We start from the raw sequence: 16,583 nt of genomic DNA, 5'->3' as shown, positions 1-16,583 counted from the left end.
CAATTAAAATGAATCAAATAAAAGTGTGTATATTTCTAAATGAGTACTATCCCCTTCAATGTGGTTAGTTTCAAGAAAAAAAATACTTGTTATTTTCAATGTATTTATGAAAGTTTCTCTTTTAAAACCAATTTTGTTATCCATTTATGGGCTCAGACATAAAAGCACCATAGTATTTTCTAGTTACAATTATTTATCTGGTGTGCACATTCAAATCATTCAGCAATAATTTTAAAATATGAAAAGCCATAGCATAAGTCCAAAAATTCTGATGCAGTAGGTCTAGGGATGGGGTCAGTTGTGCATATTAAATGAATAAAATAATCAGTTTGAGGGGAAAAACAAACTGCTTTAGAGTTCTTGCTTTTAAAAGAAAAAGTTGCCTGTGATTAAAGCAAAGATAGTGACTATTGTTCACTGGAAAGGAAAACACCTTTTGCATCTTCAATGAGTTAGTCTTTCAGTTACTGGTAGTATATTGATCTTTAAATTATGATCCATAATACATGTTCTACTTTTCTGATGCATGAATTTCCTTATCACACATTTGCTGCTATGTGGGAGTTACTGAGCTCAGTGCTGGTGTTGGGGATAAAAATGAAAATGATCCTGGTTTTAAAAAAGTAATTATATATAAAAAAGAAGGAAGTCATATACAAAAAAAAAAAATAACTCAAGGCAGATGATGGCCCATGGTAACAAAGAAGTGTAAACAAAGAGTTAAGACTTTTCTAAAAGTTAGGGAGACTTTCTAGCAGGAGAACTGAAAGAGCCTCTTGAGAAAAAAGTAACATTTGGAGCCTACCTAAATGTAAGAGTTTTAATAAGGAGAACCTCGGGGCAGAGTGACAATATAAATAAAGCCAGAGGGATGGAAAGTACTAATAATTAAATAATATATAGGACAAGGAGAATTCTAGAACTGAGAGTTGGTCAATTTGTCTGTACTAATGAAACAAATTATTTAAGCGAGGGCAGGGTGGGGGCATGCAGAAGGACCTACAATGATTCAAAAGAAGAGAGAAATAGATCAGGTTAGATTAAAGAATTTGGACTTTACCCTGCAAACAGTAATAATGCTGATAATATTTACCAGGAATTTATAATTGCAAAACAAATCTCCCACTTTTTTTTCCAGTTACATTTAAACCTTTTCGTAGGTTTAAGAAGTAGCCATCATTGTCTCATGTTCTAGACAAGGCAACTGAGCCTTAGCTAGATTAAATACGTTGGCCAAGATTCACACGTTGCTTGGTGGCAGAGGTGAAACCATGGAGTGAGAACTCGGGAGTGAGAATTCCCAACTCTGGAGTGAGAATAATTTACCACTCCGTAGTAGTATCTGTCAAAACGGAAATGTGCAGGAAAATTTTTAAGCTAATGAGTGACACAGCTTTTTGGGTTCAATTTTAATCTTCATCTCCAAAGGAAGCCTTTCTTAGACTCTAACATTGAGATATGCCCTCCTCTTTAACTTCATGGTACCCTGTGCTTCTACTGTTTCTAGCAAGTATCAGACCATATTGTAATCTCTGTTCCGCTTATCTCCTGGAAAATACCAGAAAGCATTTGAGGTTAGAAATTTGAATATTACTTATTTTCCATCACATCTTGGTACCCAATTTATTGCCTTCTTCATAATGAAAAATCAATAAGTAATAGTAACTGAATAATTATATGAAAAATGAATTAAGAAAAATATACTTTAGGAATGATTAGAGCAGGGAGAGAGAAATCACCTACGAGGTTGGGATTTGCACACACTCATGTCTCTTATTTCATTAGTTTCACCTTTAATAACCAGTTAAATAATGAATCATAATAATGAAATAACACCTTTCAAGTTCCCCTTCATCTCCTCCATGATTAAATTGCCATGTTCTCTCATCTACATTCCCCTAAAACCTCATTTATCCTACCAGCGAAACACTAAATAATTACAACTGTATTTACCTTTTTTGTTTTTTAAGATTTATTTACATATTTTATACAGAGAGAAAGCACAGGGTGGGAGCAGGATACAGAGAGAGAGAGAGTCTTAAGCAGTCTCTGCCCTGAGTGCAGAGCCCAACATGGGGGCTCAGTCTCAGGACCCGGAGATCACAACCTGAGCTGGAACCAAGAGTAAGATGCTTAACCAGCTGCACCACCCACGTACCCCTGTATTTACCTTTAAATGTTGCTTTCTCCTACTGTATTTTCATCTCATTGAGGAAAGGACCAAATTATAACCGTTACCTAAGTTCCTAGCAAACTCTACAAACATATTTAAAACTCTTAAAAAAATATATGGTTGAACGGAGGAGGAAAGATGTAATTTGAACCTCTTCTGTAGCATTGAGTTGGAATCAGAAAAAAGGATCAATTTTATAATTTTTATAGAGTTAGAATTAAAAAGATTAATCAAATAATCATATGGGGGGAGAATTAAAATGTACAAACAACGCATAGCCCTAAGTAAAAATGATAAAATGTTCAAATATGGTCTTAGGAATGATGATTAATGCCTATCACTTGAGGCTGAACAGGTATGCTATGTTTTAAACTAACACTGAGAAGGAACTAGAAATTTTTAACTCAAAGTGTTTTGGGTTGTTTCTGGGTTTTTACTCACCAGGGCAAGTGTTTTTAATAAGTTTCTCTCCATATTTACGATTGTCTGCCTACTATCCATTCTGCAAAAAAAAAAAAAACTTTGCCCAGAGCAATAGCCCTAAATGTGAGAATTATGTCATCAAAAGGTTTCATCTAAACTTTGAACATTTCTAAACTCTTAAACACAACATTTAAATTTCTCTCTCTCTTTTGGAGTTGAAATAAATACTTCATATGTTTGTTTGAAATAATACAGTGTGCAGCAGGGGAAAAAAAAAAAAGCCCTATCAGTCTTTTGAGAATAAAAGCAAATCAATAGTAATACCTCTTAGAATAGAAGCACTTCTGTTGACAGAGGGAACATGGCTTAATGGGAAGCGAGGTAATCTTTGTTTTCAGTCAGACTATCAGGCTGTGCATGAGAAATAACATGCCCTGACCACTTGTTTTACATTAAGAGGCAACCTGGTGTGTTCAAAATTGAGACAGAAAACTATTTGCTCTATAAAGGTGGACACCTTATGGCTTTCACACAGAACATGGCAATAATCTTCATAGGATTTTTTTGTAATTTTATGAGTTTATCTTCAGTTCCCAGTGAGCTCTATTCTTTTAATTAAAGTCAATCATCCCACCTACCCAAAGGAGACAATTCAGAAGCTGATCACATTGTGGGGTGTAATTGTGATTAAGCTAAGCCATGTCCAGTCTTGGAACTGAAGTATTAGTCAGGTGACAACGACGAAGACAACGATGATGACGACAATGATGATGATGATGAAGATATGCTGATGAACAGTGTTATTTCAGGTTGGTAACATAAATGTGCCCAGTGGTACGGACAAATAGAGAAATAGAGATAACTATAGATATAGCTCTAGACATAGAAATAAATCAAAGGAAATTTTTTTCTCATCTTTTGCTATGGGCAATGAGTGAAGAAAATTTATTCTAATCAAATTTATTTTCACCTGTAGAGAATAAATTAAACAATGAGGAGTAAGACCATATAAGGGATGACTGTTCCGGATTTTAAAATCTAGAAGAGCTTATTTTTAGTTTCTGGAAAATAATTTTATTGTTTTGTTTTTAAGTGTAGGTATTTCATTGTAAATAAGAGATGCGGTAACTGTGAGTCGTGCTCTGATGCAAGTGTGTTATTTGGTTAATTTAAAAGAAGAAGAAGAAGAAGAAAACAGTAAAAAAAGGTTTGATGTTTGGAGGTTAGGTTATGCCACACAAAGTAAAAATTATTCTAGTATTTATGGAAAAATGAAGGCAAGCACATTTGTCTCCCTAAACTTTGAATGAGCTCAACTGAAAAGCACATTCAGTAACAATCATTTGTTTGCTTTTCATGCCATCTGCATATTTACATTTAAGTCTTGCAATAACGCAGCCCTTGATTTCTTTGTGACGTACACCGGAAGATTTAGAAGACACTTTGCTTGAGAAAGTTGAACATTTAAGGAGTCATTCGGGTTGACTTGAAGCTACACAGCAAAATATATTTTAAGTTAAAAATTGTATTTTGCCTCAAAAGTGTTGTTTAAAATATTTTGTTTAGATTTTACAAAATAATCAGCCTTACATGTACATGTTCATGGAAAAATTAGATTGAATTCCTCGAAAAAGATCCATTTTTAATGCTATTTCTTAGTCCTTAAGTTCACATTGGTTTCAATGTTTCCAAATATTCAGTTGGAAAAGAATCTGAAACCAGAGCATTCCCGAATATGCTATGGTATGACCACAAGGTGGCTCCAAAGACCGCAGATTATTATTTTACCTCTTAAAAAAGGTGAATAGAATTTTACCAGAAATATTAGCAATAATTTACCCTATAAATGGGACAATACTTCAAAAATATAAACTCATTTCAACCTTCTAATTATTTTTTTGAAGTATAATTGATAGTATTTTAAAATGCAGCTATTCAAAACAACACATCAAATGGTTTAAACCTTGAAGAATTTGAAGAATTTTGAAAGGAAATGATTATTTAGCCTGCATAATTAATTATTCAATAACATCTCTTTTGTTTAGGCTTTTATAATTAATTTCACCTTTAATTTTGCATAATTTGATTGATTCTCACCCGATTTCCAACGAAATGAAAATACCTGCAAGTTAATGAACTTTTTCTCTAGCATAAAGAATTTTAAAAATAAAGAGAAATCCTGTCCAATTTTTAATCTTTGGAAGGCTTAATTCTAAAAGTACATGATTTGAGAAAATCTAGTAAACTAAAATATCTAATATTAATATATTTTAGTTAGACATCTTAATCAGCCATAAGATTAAATCACTTAGTTAAATATTATAATAAAATTTGGGGGAAAATGAATGCTATTAAATAATCACAGCGTATAATAAAGATGACATAAAAAGACAGTGAATTTGATTAGATAAATAAATAAATAAATATGTAATAGATACAAATCTATAGCGATGACAAAAAATGACTAACTTTATTATGTTCAGAGAATTATATCTGTTGGCTAAGTTTTGTAGTCTCTATGATGACTCACTTCTCCTTCACATGTGGTTGGATAATAAAGTACTAAGTATATTCGTTCAATATATGAACTTCTAAAATATATATTAATTAGTCCTGGGTTATAAATAAAATTTAAAAAATGAAAACTGTGATATAATGCTGGATTTTAAAAATGAAGTTTTAGAATGAAAGATATTTATGGACTAACAGAAATATGTATTTTATGACCTTAATGTTTTGGTTTGTTTCTGTATCATAAAATTCATTTCAGATGCTTTTTAAATTGCCATATAGAGCCCCAAGACAGGAAGGGGAAAAAAGTGATTTTAAATTGATCTTCATACCACCTTAAATATGAAGGATGAAAAGAAAGAATTATCTAAATAAAACCTGTTAAAATTTCCACATTTTGCTGCAGATTCTACGTCTTCATCAGACAGTTTCTGGAACCTAATCTAAGAAAGCGGTAGTCCACTGACCTTTCAGCTTGTAATATAGACTGCAGAATTATTCTCGAGATTTATGGGTATCCAAACTTTAATGGGATTATTTCTAAAACGCACTGCCTCTGTTCATCATTCTTGTTCTAATTCTCATTACTCTGACCTCAAGAAGGAGAATCTGTGAAAAGAACCATTACTACAATGTATTCAGAAATGGTTCATGTTTCACCTGAGCGAGTTTATGTGGCTTATGGAACTCACAACTGTAAGTCTCTATCTTTCTAATGCTTTTCCCCCTCCTCTGTCCCTTTTTTAGGTCCTTAACATCATTTTCAAAATTCATATCCATTAATTCCCTAGTTCATGCAATTACTGTATGTGATTCTGAGAATGTAATTCAAGTTTTCTGGTTATGTTCTTTCTGTATGCAGCCAACATTTTCATAATCATTAGGGGATGAGCATAACAGTTATATAACAGTTATATACTGAGCCCTTGTCAGTTACCGCAGTAGATTGTATGAGCCCTTTCGAATTCTAACGATAGATAAACTGTGTCTTCGGAAATTATATGATTCAAACTTCCATTTCACAAACAAACAAACAAAAAATTGAAATAAAGAGTTTGTGATGTTATCACAATGTGAATTAGTGACAAAATCTGACCTAAAACAACAAGGATTTTCTATTCAAGCACAAAATTATTATTATATGGTATAAGTTAAAATTTTAAAAAAAATTTTGAAAAAGTGAAATAAAGTACCTTCAATGTTAATTTTAAAAAGGATAGGTCCAGAGCTCTTGGGTATTTCAGTCGGTTAGGAGTCTGCCTTTGGCTCAGGTCAGGATCCTAAGATCCTGAGATGTAGTCCCAGCAGCTGGCTCCCCGCTCAGTGGGGAGTCTGCTTCTCCCTCTCCTTTTGCCCCTCCCACCCCACTTGTGCTCCTTCTCTCTTTCTCTCCCTCCTCTCTCTCAAATAAAATCTTTAAAAATTAAAAAAAAAACATAGATCACATGAATTTATATATAGTAATAGTAATACCAATACAAATAATAGGTAACAATAACGTGTAGCACAGAAAACCTATTTTCAGGTGATTGCATTTTACATTTATAATTTCTAAAAATCATAACAATTGCACTATTATGTAAGTACAATTCTTCACCTTATTTTCCAGATGAAAAACTATCTGGAATATTAAATATTAAATACATAGTAAGTGACAGGATTTGAAGCCAGACAGCTTGGTGCCATCCTCCATGCTTTTATCCATCAAAGAAATTCTAGGAAAGGCACTCTTGCCAGCCTTACCATTCCAAGAAAGGGAATCTCGATGCATCTGGCATGTAGCCTTATGACTGCGTAGTCTCTCTATTATATAACCTTCATCAGGTGTCCTCACAAATACAGAATACCGTAACAGGAAAACTTCTTCTCAGAGTGACCAAGTTTCAAACTCAATCGCTTCCATGGCAGGATTTTAATTACTTGAGGGGATGTGAGAGCTTCTGTTAACAATTTTCAGCAATAGATTTTGGGGGTCTACTTGGTCTTTGGTTACAACCTTTTTATTAGGCTTCTTGTCTGGGATGCACATATTCGTCTCAAATTTGAGTCCTTGATGCAAGACAACAATTGGCTACTGCCAAAAGGAAGTAAAACATACATCACCAGCCAAGAGGGCGGCTCCTAACTGAAGCACCAATTCAGAATCCACTGAATGAATCTGAGGGCACACAAAAATGGATCTTGAACTCATCTAACACATTCTGACATTTTCTTGAAAGATATCATGTGGATCAAATACAATTTAAAAAAAATAGGTGAATTAGAGCCCCATATTATTCACTTTAAAAGTATGCAGTACTACTCTACTCATCTTTCTTACCAAAAACTGGGCAATAATTATAAATCGTGTGTTTATTCATCCCATGCCTCACTGTAGCAGAGGTTTTGTTTATTTTAGCTGGGTTTCTCTCTCTCTCTCTCCTTGTGTGTAACTCTCGACACTTGCAGTGTGTCTGGCTTATGGTAGGCACTTAAAGAATATGTGCCAAACGGAGGAATGAGAGAATGAATGAATTAAACCAGATACTGAGAGGTTTTTTTCCCAGTGTTTAAATAACAGAAAATCAAAACTGAAGATTCTGTGTTAGGTGGAGAAATGGGTGAATGCCTAAAGGATGTTCTGGTACCTAATTCACTGCTATTCTATGAAAATTGAAATATTTAAAACATAACTGTCTAATATTTCTATTATAACTCATGTAATAATCACTGTGAGTATATTTATGGTGACTATGTTACATTAGAACCACCTGTCCTCAAGGACAAGATTTGTACTGGATTCATCTTTATGTCTTTGCATGTGGCACTAAGGGTCTGGCTCATAGAAACTGCCTCCAAAATGAATAAAATCCATTAGAAGCTGAGGGAAAATCGAACAAGTTATTGTTTAGATTCCAAGAAACTATTTAAATTTATAAAGTAAAGTGAAAATGAAAAATATAGCATGCAAAAGAATACGATAGCCTAAAACCAAAGAGAGTTAAATTAATGATTGTGAACTTTAGATTATCACGGTACTTCGCCTGCCGCCACAATTAAAAATTGACAATTCTCACAAGGATTTTTTGAGAACAATGGTTTATATTGGACATATTATTTGGCTTCTAGAAAGGACAAGGCTCTTCTAATCCATACATTTTTTTAAATCTTGAACCTGCCCAGAAATGAGTTTGATACAGATCCCACCTACAAAGTGAAGTGAACTGATATCTTTGCTCTAAAGTCAAGATTATGTAGTCATTTCTCAAATTTCACATCTCCCCTGTGCTGGATGCCAAGTGCAGGTTGTAAACCTAACAATCACATGACTTTGTCCTAAAAAAGAGAACACTGTTCCCCCCACTTTGTTCAGATTTCATATTCTGATGGACACTAATCCAATTCTAAGAAAAAAAAAAAAGTTTAGTTAAGAAATGATCCATTGAGCACTGGGTGTTGTGCAAAAACAATGAATACTGTTACACTGAAAAAATAAATAAATTGAATTAAAAAAAAAAGAAATGATCCATTGTAACTTAGATTGTATGGCTAATTCATTTCCCCAGCATTTATTAATTAATTTATTTATTAGTATTGAAAAGAATATTTGTGTCTATTCCCAAGACAGTGAATTTTTATAAATTAATTTTCAAAATGTAGAAATAACTAGTATTAAATGTGGAAAATTTGGGCATAAATTTTAAAAGGCATAGTGACTAGAACAGAAGAGATTCTTAGACAATGTGGAGAGTTCTCATACTTTTACTTGCATCCATCCAGAAAGTTTTACATCAGTAGGAAAAAAAAATCCTCCTTTGTTTCATAGAGACATTCTATAGAAAATCTCCAATCTTAACTTCAGTGGGAATACACACACACACACACACACACACACACACACACACTTATACACATGCACACACACGAAGAAAAAGTCAAGGAGAAAGAGGGAAGAGTGCCTCTAGATCCATGCCTGTATTTAGGATGCTATGTCGAACAAATCTCCAAAAAAATAGCTGAAGCCTTAGAGAAGGAATTGATCAAGAAATAAAGACTTCCCATAGGTTTTTATTTGTAGGCAAAGGCTTTTACAGCAGTCCCCCTTTATCTGCTGGGAATACATTCCAAGACCCTTAGTGGATGGCTGAAACTACAGGCAGTACCAAACCACACATAAAGTTCTTTTTTTTTTTTTTTTGATACATACATATTTGTGATAAAGTCCAATTTATATAGGCATATTAAGAGATTAACAATAAAATAGGACAACTGTAACAATATACTATAATAAAAGTTACATGAATGTGGTCTCTCTCTCAAAATATGGGTACTCATCCTTCTTCTGAAGATAATGTGAGGTGATAAAATGCCTGGGTGATGGGAAGAAATGAGGTGAATCATGTAGACACTGTATCACAGCATGAGGCCACTAGTGACCTTGTGAGGATATGTCAGAAAGAGGATCATCTGCTTTCAGACGACCGTGGACTATGGGTAACTGAAGCTGTGGAAAGCAAAACCGTGGATAAGGGGGACCACTGTCCTCAAACTTAGGAAACTAGATGTAGAGAGAATACATGTGCATGTTGGTGGTTTTCTCTCTCCAGAGACTAAACATCAAAAAGTCACTCTGGTGACAAAATACTGTTCAAGACGACAGAGAAAGAACAACATCCAACTTACCATGATTTAGGAAGAAATCCAAAAAGAAAAAAAGAAGAAAGAAAAGAAGAAAATTTTGCACTTGACGAAGCTAATTTTTAGTCACTGTGTACTCAATTTTTGCTTATTTGATTTAATAAGTCAACACATATTATTTTATTCCAATGGCTTCTTCCCTTTTCTTTAAAAGCAAAGCAAATAAATACTATACTGCTGGTATTAAAAGTATAGTGATTCATATTATTTAGATTTAAACCAATGAGTTAGAGGTAGTAAAATTTGAATATTCTAGTTTATTTAAAGCAAATATTTTAAATAAAATAATAAATATATTCTACATTTAGACTTACATGGTAAGTACAAAATCAGTAAAGTCCCTCAGATAGTATAAATATATTCAAATCTACCTAAATAAAACTTTAATAATTTAAAACCAATTCTTGTAAGTTAAATTATCCAGAAATATTATGTGCTTCATCTAAATTTGAAGTCTGGTTCAAGAATTATGGAAACATTCATTACTTTTAGAAATCCCAGAAGTTACCATGGTTTCAAATGAAGTTGATTTAACTTTGTTTTATTGGGAGTAGAGTTACATACAAAAGGCAAATCAGTCACATTTTAAAAATTTATATTAGCATTATGCAAAAAAAAGTTCTCAATAACCTAGGCAAGTATATTGATTATCTTTGATCTACTCATATAACCATGTCAAATTTCAACTTTGAGTCTTGTATTTGTAAGTACTGCACGAACATTGCAGAGAATTACTAGAATAACCCAAGTTTAAAAAACTTATTCAATTTATTGGTTATTTTAATTTTCCATATATTCTGCTTAATTTGATTATGGTTACAGGTTATGTCTCCCAAATTTTCAACTGAAAATGAGAAGGAGCAATGATAGTTCTTTACAATATCTACAATAGACGTTTGCTCATTATGTATCAGTTTACATTCTTATGTTACAAACTGGCAATATTTGCATCATGCAACAAAGAAGAATCAACATGTCTAATGAAAGACTGCTTCCTGGAAAGTGCAATTTATGCTTAATTTATTTTTAAAACCAGGACTGTCAAATTATCTCAATATATTCTGTTACAGTAAATCAACAAAGATTCCCAATCAATAAACCGATGTACTGAACATAATAACTCGTGTCTATGCACTCTACATTCTGATACTTTGGAGAAGTCATTCCATTAATAAATGCTGAATTCCCCATACTTTGCTTGCTAGTGCAGTAAACTACATTGATGCCAATTTCAATTCCTTAGAAGCCTAGGTGTTAGAACATATAAAAGAATTGCTTTTGTTTTCAAAGGACATGAACCAGCCAACTGAACTGTCATACACTTTATGCTATAATGCGAAGAATAATGTAATAAATCAAATGTAGAATGTGGCTGATGATAGAATACTGGCTATAAAAACCACAGGATTTAGAGAAATATTATTTCATATAGGGTAATATTTTTAAAGAGCATGTGGAACAATCATTCAAGGACCTTGGTAATTGCCATAAATAAAGGAGGGGAGGAGGGAGGCAGGAGGAGGGAGACAGAAAGAGGGGGAAAAGGGTGGGGGGATGAGAGAGAGAGAATGCACTGAAAAATTTCTGAGCATCAGCAGGGCTCTGAAGTGCTTAGACATGTCACTTAATGCTGAATTCCTTGTTTCGAAGCAATGTTGTATTATACCTTGTAGCCTATTGCTTAATTCTGTCCTGAAGTCAAAGTGTTACTCAACTTTATGTATTTGTGCATCATGTACAGTATGGAGAATCAAGGCTGCTTTCAAAACGAAGGGGGATCATACAGAGAGCACATGGTTTGGTAAAGTGCTCTATAATGTTACTGACAAACTCTCTACTACATCCCTCTGCTATCAGGGATTGTTCTATGAGGGCATTTCAACTCCCAAAGGCAGTCGTTATTTTCAAGAAATGCTCTATCAGAGTCCTTAAAATGAGGTAAAATCTAATTTTATTTTATTCACTCTTACTCAATTTCCAGTTTCCCCCTTCTTTAAATCCACCAGCAACGTGGAATGTTTAACAAACATCTCTTAGTACTGGAGAGGTCAGATCATCACATGCACTTTAAGAGAAAAATGGGATAAAAAATAAAGACATTTGTGAAAACATAGCATCTTTATTCTTTAAAAGATCAAATTATTATTTTTTTTTGCAAGAAGTTGCATTGATAGTAAAGAGTTAAGTGCAAGTTATTTTGAAACAAGTTTTACGAAACTCTCAGGTTATTTAACTGATCAATGTTAACATAACATTAAGGATAATGCATTCCCAGCAATCTGCAACTTTAACGTGATAGATGCTTTCTTACAATGTTTGCCTTTTGAGTTAGTTGAAGTGAGCAGTGACAAAGGAGGTATGGTAAAGGCAAAAATGGCCTCATGCTTTATATATCCTTACGAAAGACAACTCAACTGGATTTGAAAGGGCTCCAAGTCTCATACTAAAATGTCAAGTGAAGTGAGGCAGCTGTTTAGCAAGAAAGCAAGAAGTGAAGAGAGGTGACCCTGAGCTGATATTGTTATCTTAGAACTAAAACAGGCACTCCTTGTTGATTGAAATTTTCTCATTCTTAGGCGTGAAAAAAAAATCTGTAATTTTGAGTATTGAACTTATTAGAGATAAAAGCAGGGAATGTTATATTAGTGCTCTGTGGACATAACCCAATGGCTTCAACTAGAAAAAAAAGAAGGCAGATTTAAAAATGCTTAAATTTAGGGTATTTCTTTCTACCTGCATATTTCAAATTATTTTAATTATGACAAAAGAAAATTTTCTCAGTGAACTCATTGGTCTGAACAAAGTGTCAAGAAAGGGAAAATATATTTTCTTATGTTTGCTTTCATTTCTCAAATATGTGCTCATGATGATATTCCTTGGGCTCTGATTTCCTTTTCAAAATATTCGTAAGAGGGACCATATATACTTAGTACAATGCTTCATCAGTATCACCATTGCTCAGTATAAGCCTAACAAGAATGAGGGCACCGTTCTTGCTACTTGGTTTTTAACTTCAGCCTATTTCAGACATGACTGCTAAATATAATATGGTTAGTAAAGTGGCTTTTCTGAAGTCCTAACCAGATAATATTTTAGTGTAAACAGAAGCAGAGTTTTCAAACGTAGACCTGAAGTTTGGAGGTCAAATCTCTGCATAAAATTACTTATGGTTGATACAAATAAATGCTTCTATTTCTCTGCTCATACTTTGTTACTTTATTTCAGTATTTTACAGCATTTCTAATGTGGCAACCGTATTAGAATGCAATTTGTGTAGTCGAAATAACAATGTATTATGGCTAGTGCTTTTAAAACCCAAGGGGTAGACTGGAGATAGTTGGGTTTATATCCATGAGTTGTATTAATTGCTTACTATGCAACACTCTTACTGATAATAACACTTAACAAAAATATGGTTCACTTTGCTGCTGAATCAGCATCATTGCTGCTAATGCTGTTCGTGTGCTGCAGCCTAGCGGAATGATTTGGTATAAAAATGACATATTCCAGGAGGACACAGTGTTATCACTTGCTGCAAAGTAGGTTAAGACATAGAAAAGAAGTCATATGTCCAAAAATCCCCTAGATAATATATACTCTGGCTCAGTTATTTGTTTATATGAGAAATGAAGTGAAGATCATGAAATGAATCCTAGAGCCTGAACAGGGTTCATATATTTTGGAATTAACCTTTCAGTTTCAAGTATACTCTTTCAAGAAAAAAAAATCATACCTCTTTCAGATTACGCTACTTTCTTAATAATGTGCCAGAAATTTATATCTCCCTAGGTAGAAAAATCAATTTTCTATCCTTTTTTTTCATTTTAAAGAAAAATCTCCATATAGTTAAAAAAAATCTAACAGTGTAAAATTAAATTGAATACCTGTCTAGCACTGCTGTCGCCAAATAGCCAGTTTTTATAAACATCTAGAAATATCACCTAAAGCACCATTCAGGTACCAGGGAATTTAACCACTGACCTCACATACATGCATATGTATTTGGATGCCATACACACTCTATGTTCCTTCCTATTCTCCTGGCTCCCCCTCCCCAACACTCCTCCACAAGACATATAAGTGCACGGAATTCTATTCTTTGATTGGAGTCAGGGAAGGCATATGCATTCACCAGGAAAGTCAATTTGTTAGCAGCAAGTATTTGAAACCAAAAAAGTATCTGATTTCATGAAAACAGACATTGACTCATACTTCAATAACAGCTGAAAAAAAAAGTGAAAGCAAATGAATGAAGCATTTCTTTATGTTTTTATCATCAGAATGGATTTGTATTTGAAGGGTCCCTAAGACACAGATGCATTCTGCTTATATGGGTGTCCTCCCCCCGCCCCATAAACTACTATTTCCTTATGCATTACACACTGAATACATATGTGCCTCATTGACTACCCCACAGGGAACAGGGACAAGGTGGATGATTTATGCAACTTATTTACCTACTTCTCTATGACACAACCTCTTCCTTTTTTCTTCATCACTTTAACTAAAAATGAACCTAGAGCTCTTGTCAATGACATAATGTTTTCATGAAAGTTCTACTAATTAAAAATCCTCACCATACCAGACCTAAAAAAATGAGCACACTCTTGCCAAGTGTTATTCACCACAGAGAAGCTCTTGTAGCTACATTTTAAAGAAGGATAGAGAGGGGGATGGTGTAGAGGGAGAAAGTCTACTAATATATGCATTGAAGTATAACAGTTGTCAGCATCGGAGGGACAGATGATTTTTAATATAGATCCTTTAAGAAAAAAGAAGAAGAAATAATGCATTTCCCAGCAGCTGAGAGTAATGGATGTGCAGTTTTGGATAACAGAGGCTTTTACTGGAATGAAGAACCACTATTATAGGAAAGAGGTTTCTGTTTTGTTTTTTTTTTTTTTAAGCAAAAGATGATAGGGCAGTTTTAAAACGATGTTTGTCTTTGATTGCACCTGTAGACCCCCTCCCCTTTTTAATGAGAAGGAGGTAGTAGGTTTCTATTGTAGCGGCATAAAAACACTTTCGGACTACTGCTTTTGCCCATACTTACAGTGTTATCAGTAGTTACTTGTTGGGGACATGCATTTGGACTTGCAATGTGCTGCATTAATTTAACACCACATAAAATATGGATTTTATTGCAGCAGAGACAATAAATGCTGCAATTGCTGACTACATGCATTTAGACCCCTTCGTCCCCTTTCCCCTGTCACTTCTGACTCAGATACACAATGTGAATGTAGGAATTATGCCTCTTCTATTTTTGATGAATGCCAATCTATTTTATTTATGTAGATGCTTAGTGGCCATTGAGAGTTTCAAAGAATCTGTCTTCTGCCTGTCATTTCTCTTTATATTGAACGTACGCTGAACTATGACTAGGAATAAGTGCAGAGTGGATCCATTCATATGGAATGCAAAGTAATGTTAGATGATGCTAGAGTTCACAGCAACAAGGTTACCTCTTCAACTGATTTTTTAAATAAAGACGAACAAGTATAAGCATGACAAATTACACTCCATGATATATTTTTGGCATTTGTTCAGAGTGAATGAATTCACAAACTCTAATATCATGACCCACTGTTGAGCATAATATATAATTTATCTAGTTTTACATTACCTCTTAGAGATATTCAAAGCAGGTGTTTCTAGACTCTAATATAGAGAGTTTTATGCTTACTGATTTCTTCATGTGTTAAAGATAATTATTTGGAAATAATTGTTAAATACAACTTAAAAACACACATTTCCCAACCCCCAGGGAAAGAAAATAAAAGACCTTAAGGGGGCTGGGGGGGGAAAGGGGGGGAGGCGGAGGGGGGGGAGAGATGAAGTCTTCCTACCTTTTTTATCAGCTTCTGGATAACGGAAGTTGGTTCCAGCCAAAATCACCCTGGAGAAATTGCCACTACGTCCCCTTTTTGTTTGTTTTCGGCTGTTATTTTCTATCACTGATGCTACTTCAATCTAACTCGAGCTTTCTCTCAGCATCACTTTCAACTCTGGACGGCAGGGAACCGAAGAACACGGGGGCGAGCTCTCTCTGATTGGCTTTCATTCAGGGCTTCTGATTAAGGGGAAAAAAAGGGAGAGGAGGGGAAAAAAGCCCTTCCTCACACGGAGAGAAAGGTTCTGCTGATAGAGCGGCAGTACTCGCCATGGGAAGGTTAGAGACTGGGGAAGTGCTGGCTTTTGCTCGCACACAGCTATTTGCAAGTGAATGCGAAGGGGAGGGCGCATCGGAGACGAGGGCTGGGATGAAAGGCTTCCCCTCCCCCGCAGGGCAGAAAGACTCTCTGTTTCCAGGCTAAGGTAATCAGCCCAATCTAATCCGGCTGCGTCCCTAACGCAATCTCAGGAACTGGACCGCTTCTTCCAATTCTTTAATAGACACTTCTTCTTCTGACATATATATTCCTGCACCATCCTGACACCAGACTGCTGAAATACAAGTATTAACGGAGTGCCAAGTCACGTTGCAGCCAGATCTGATACGTTACCAGAGTGATTTGGGTGGAGGTTTATGATTTTTATTTATTTTTGCTTGCAGTGAACTTTCTTTTTTGATTCTCCAGATACATTATTTTTATTACTTATTGCCACACGAGATCATACCTTACTGATCGTTTTGGAATGTCTGTGAGGCAGTCTTGTCTCCTTAATCTTATATGCATTGCATTTTTATATTCTGCAGATAACATATTTTATTCATAACTTAAATATGCAATTAATGCTATTAAAATCTTTAGACTTTGGACTTGTCACAGTCATATATATATATATATACATATAT

The 16,583-nt window shown here is 34.3% G+C and overlaps 1 protein-coding gene across 1 annotated transcript in view; it reads right to left on the bottom strand.

The window, feature by feature from the left end:
- Positions 1-15,934, bottom strand: part of CDH10 (cadherin 10) — a 174,453-nt gene extending 158,519 nt beyond the window's left edge. Inside the window, exon 1 of the mRNA XM_045998781.1 lies at positions 15,634-15,934. The gene's annotated coding sequence lies outside the window, so the exon portion shown is untranslated. The remainder of the gene's footprint in view (positions 1-15,633) is intronic.
- Between the last annotated feature and the right edge of the window lie 649 nt (positions 15,935-16,583).

This window comes from Meles meles, chromosome 3, assembly GCF_922984935.1.
Source record: "Meles meles chromosome 3, mMelMel3.1 paternal haplotype, whole genome shotgun sequence".
NCBI lineage: Eukaryota > Metazoa > Chordata > Mammalia > Carnivora > Mustelidae > Meles > Meles meles.
The sequence above is the reverse complement of the archived record's forward strand: the minus strand, read 5'-3'. Positions and strand labels throughout refer to the sequence as shown.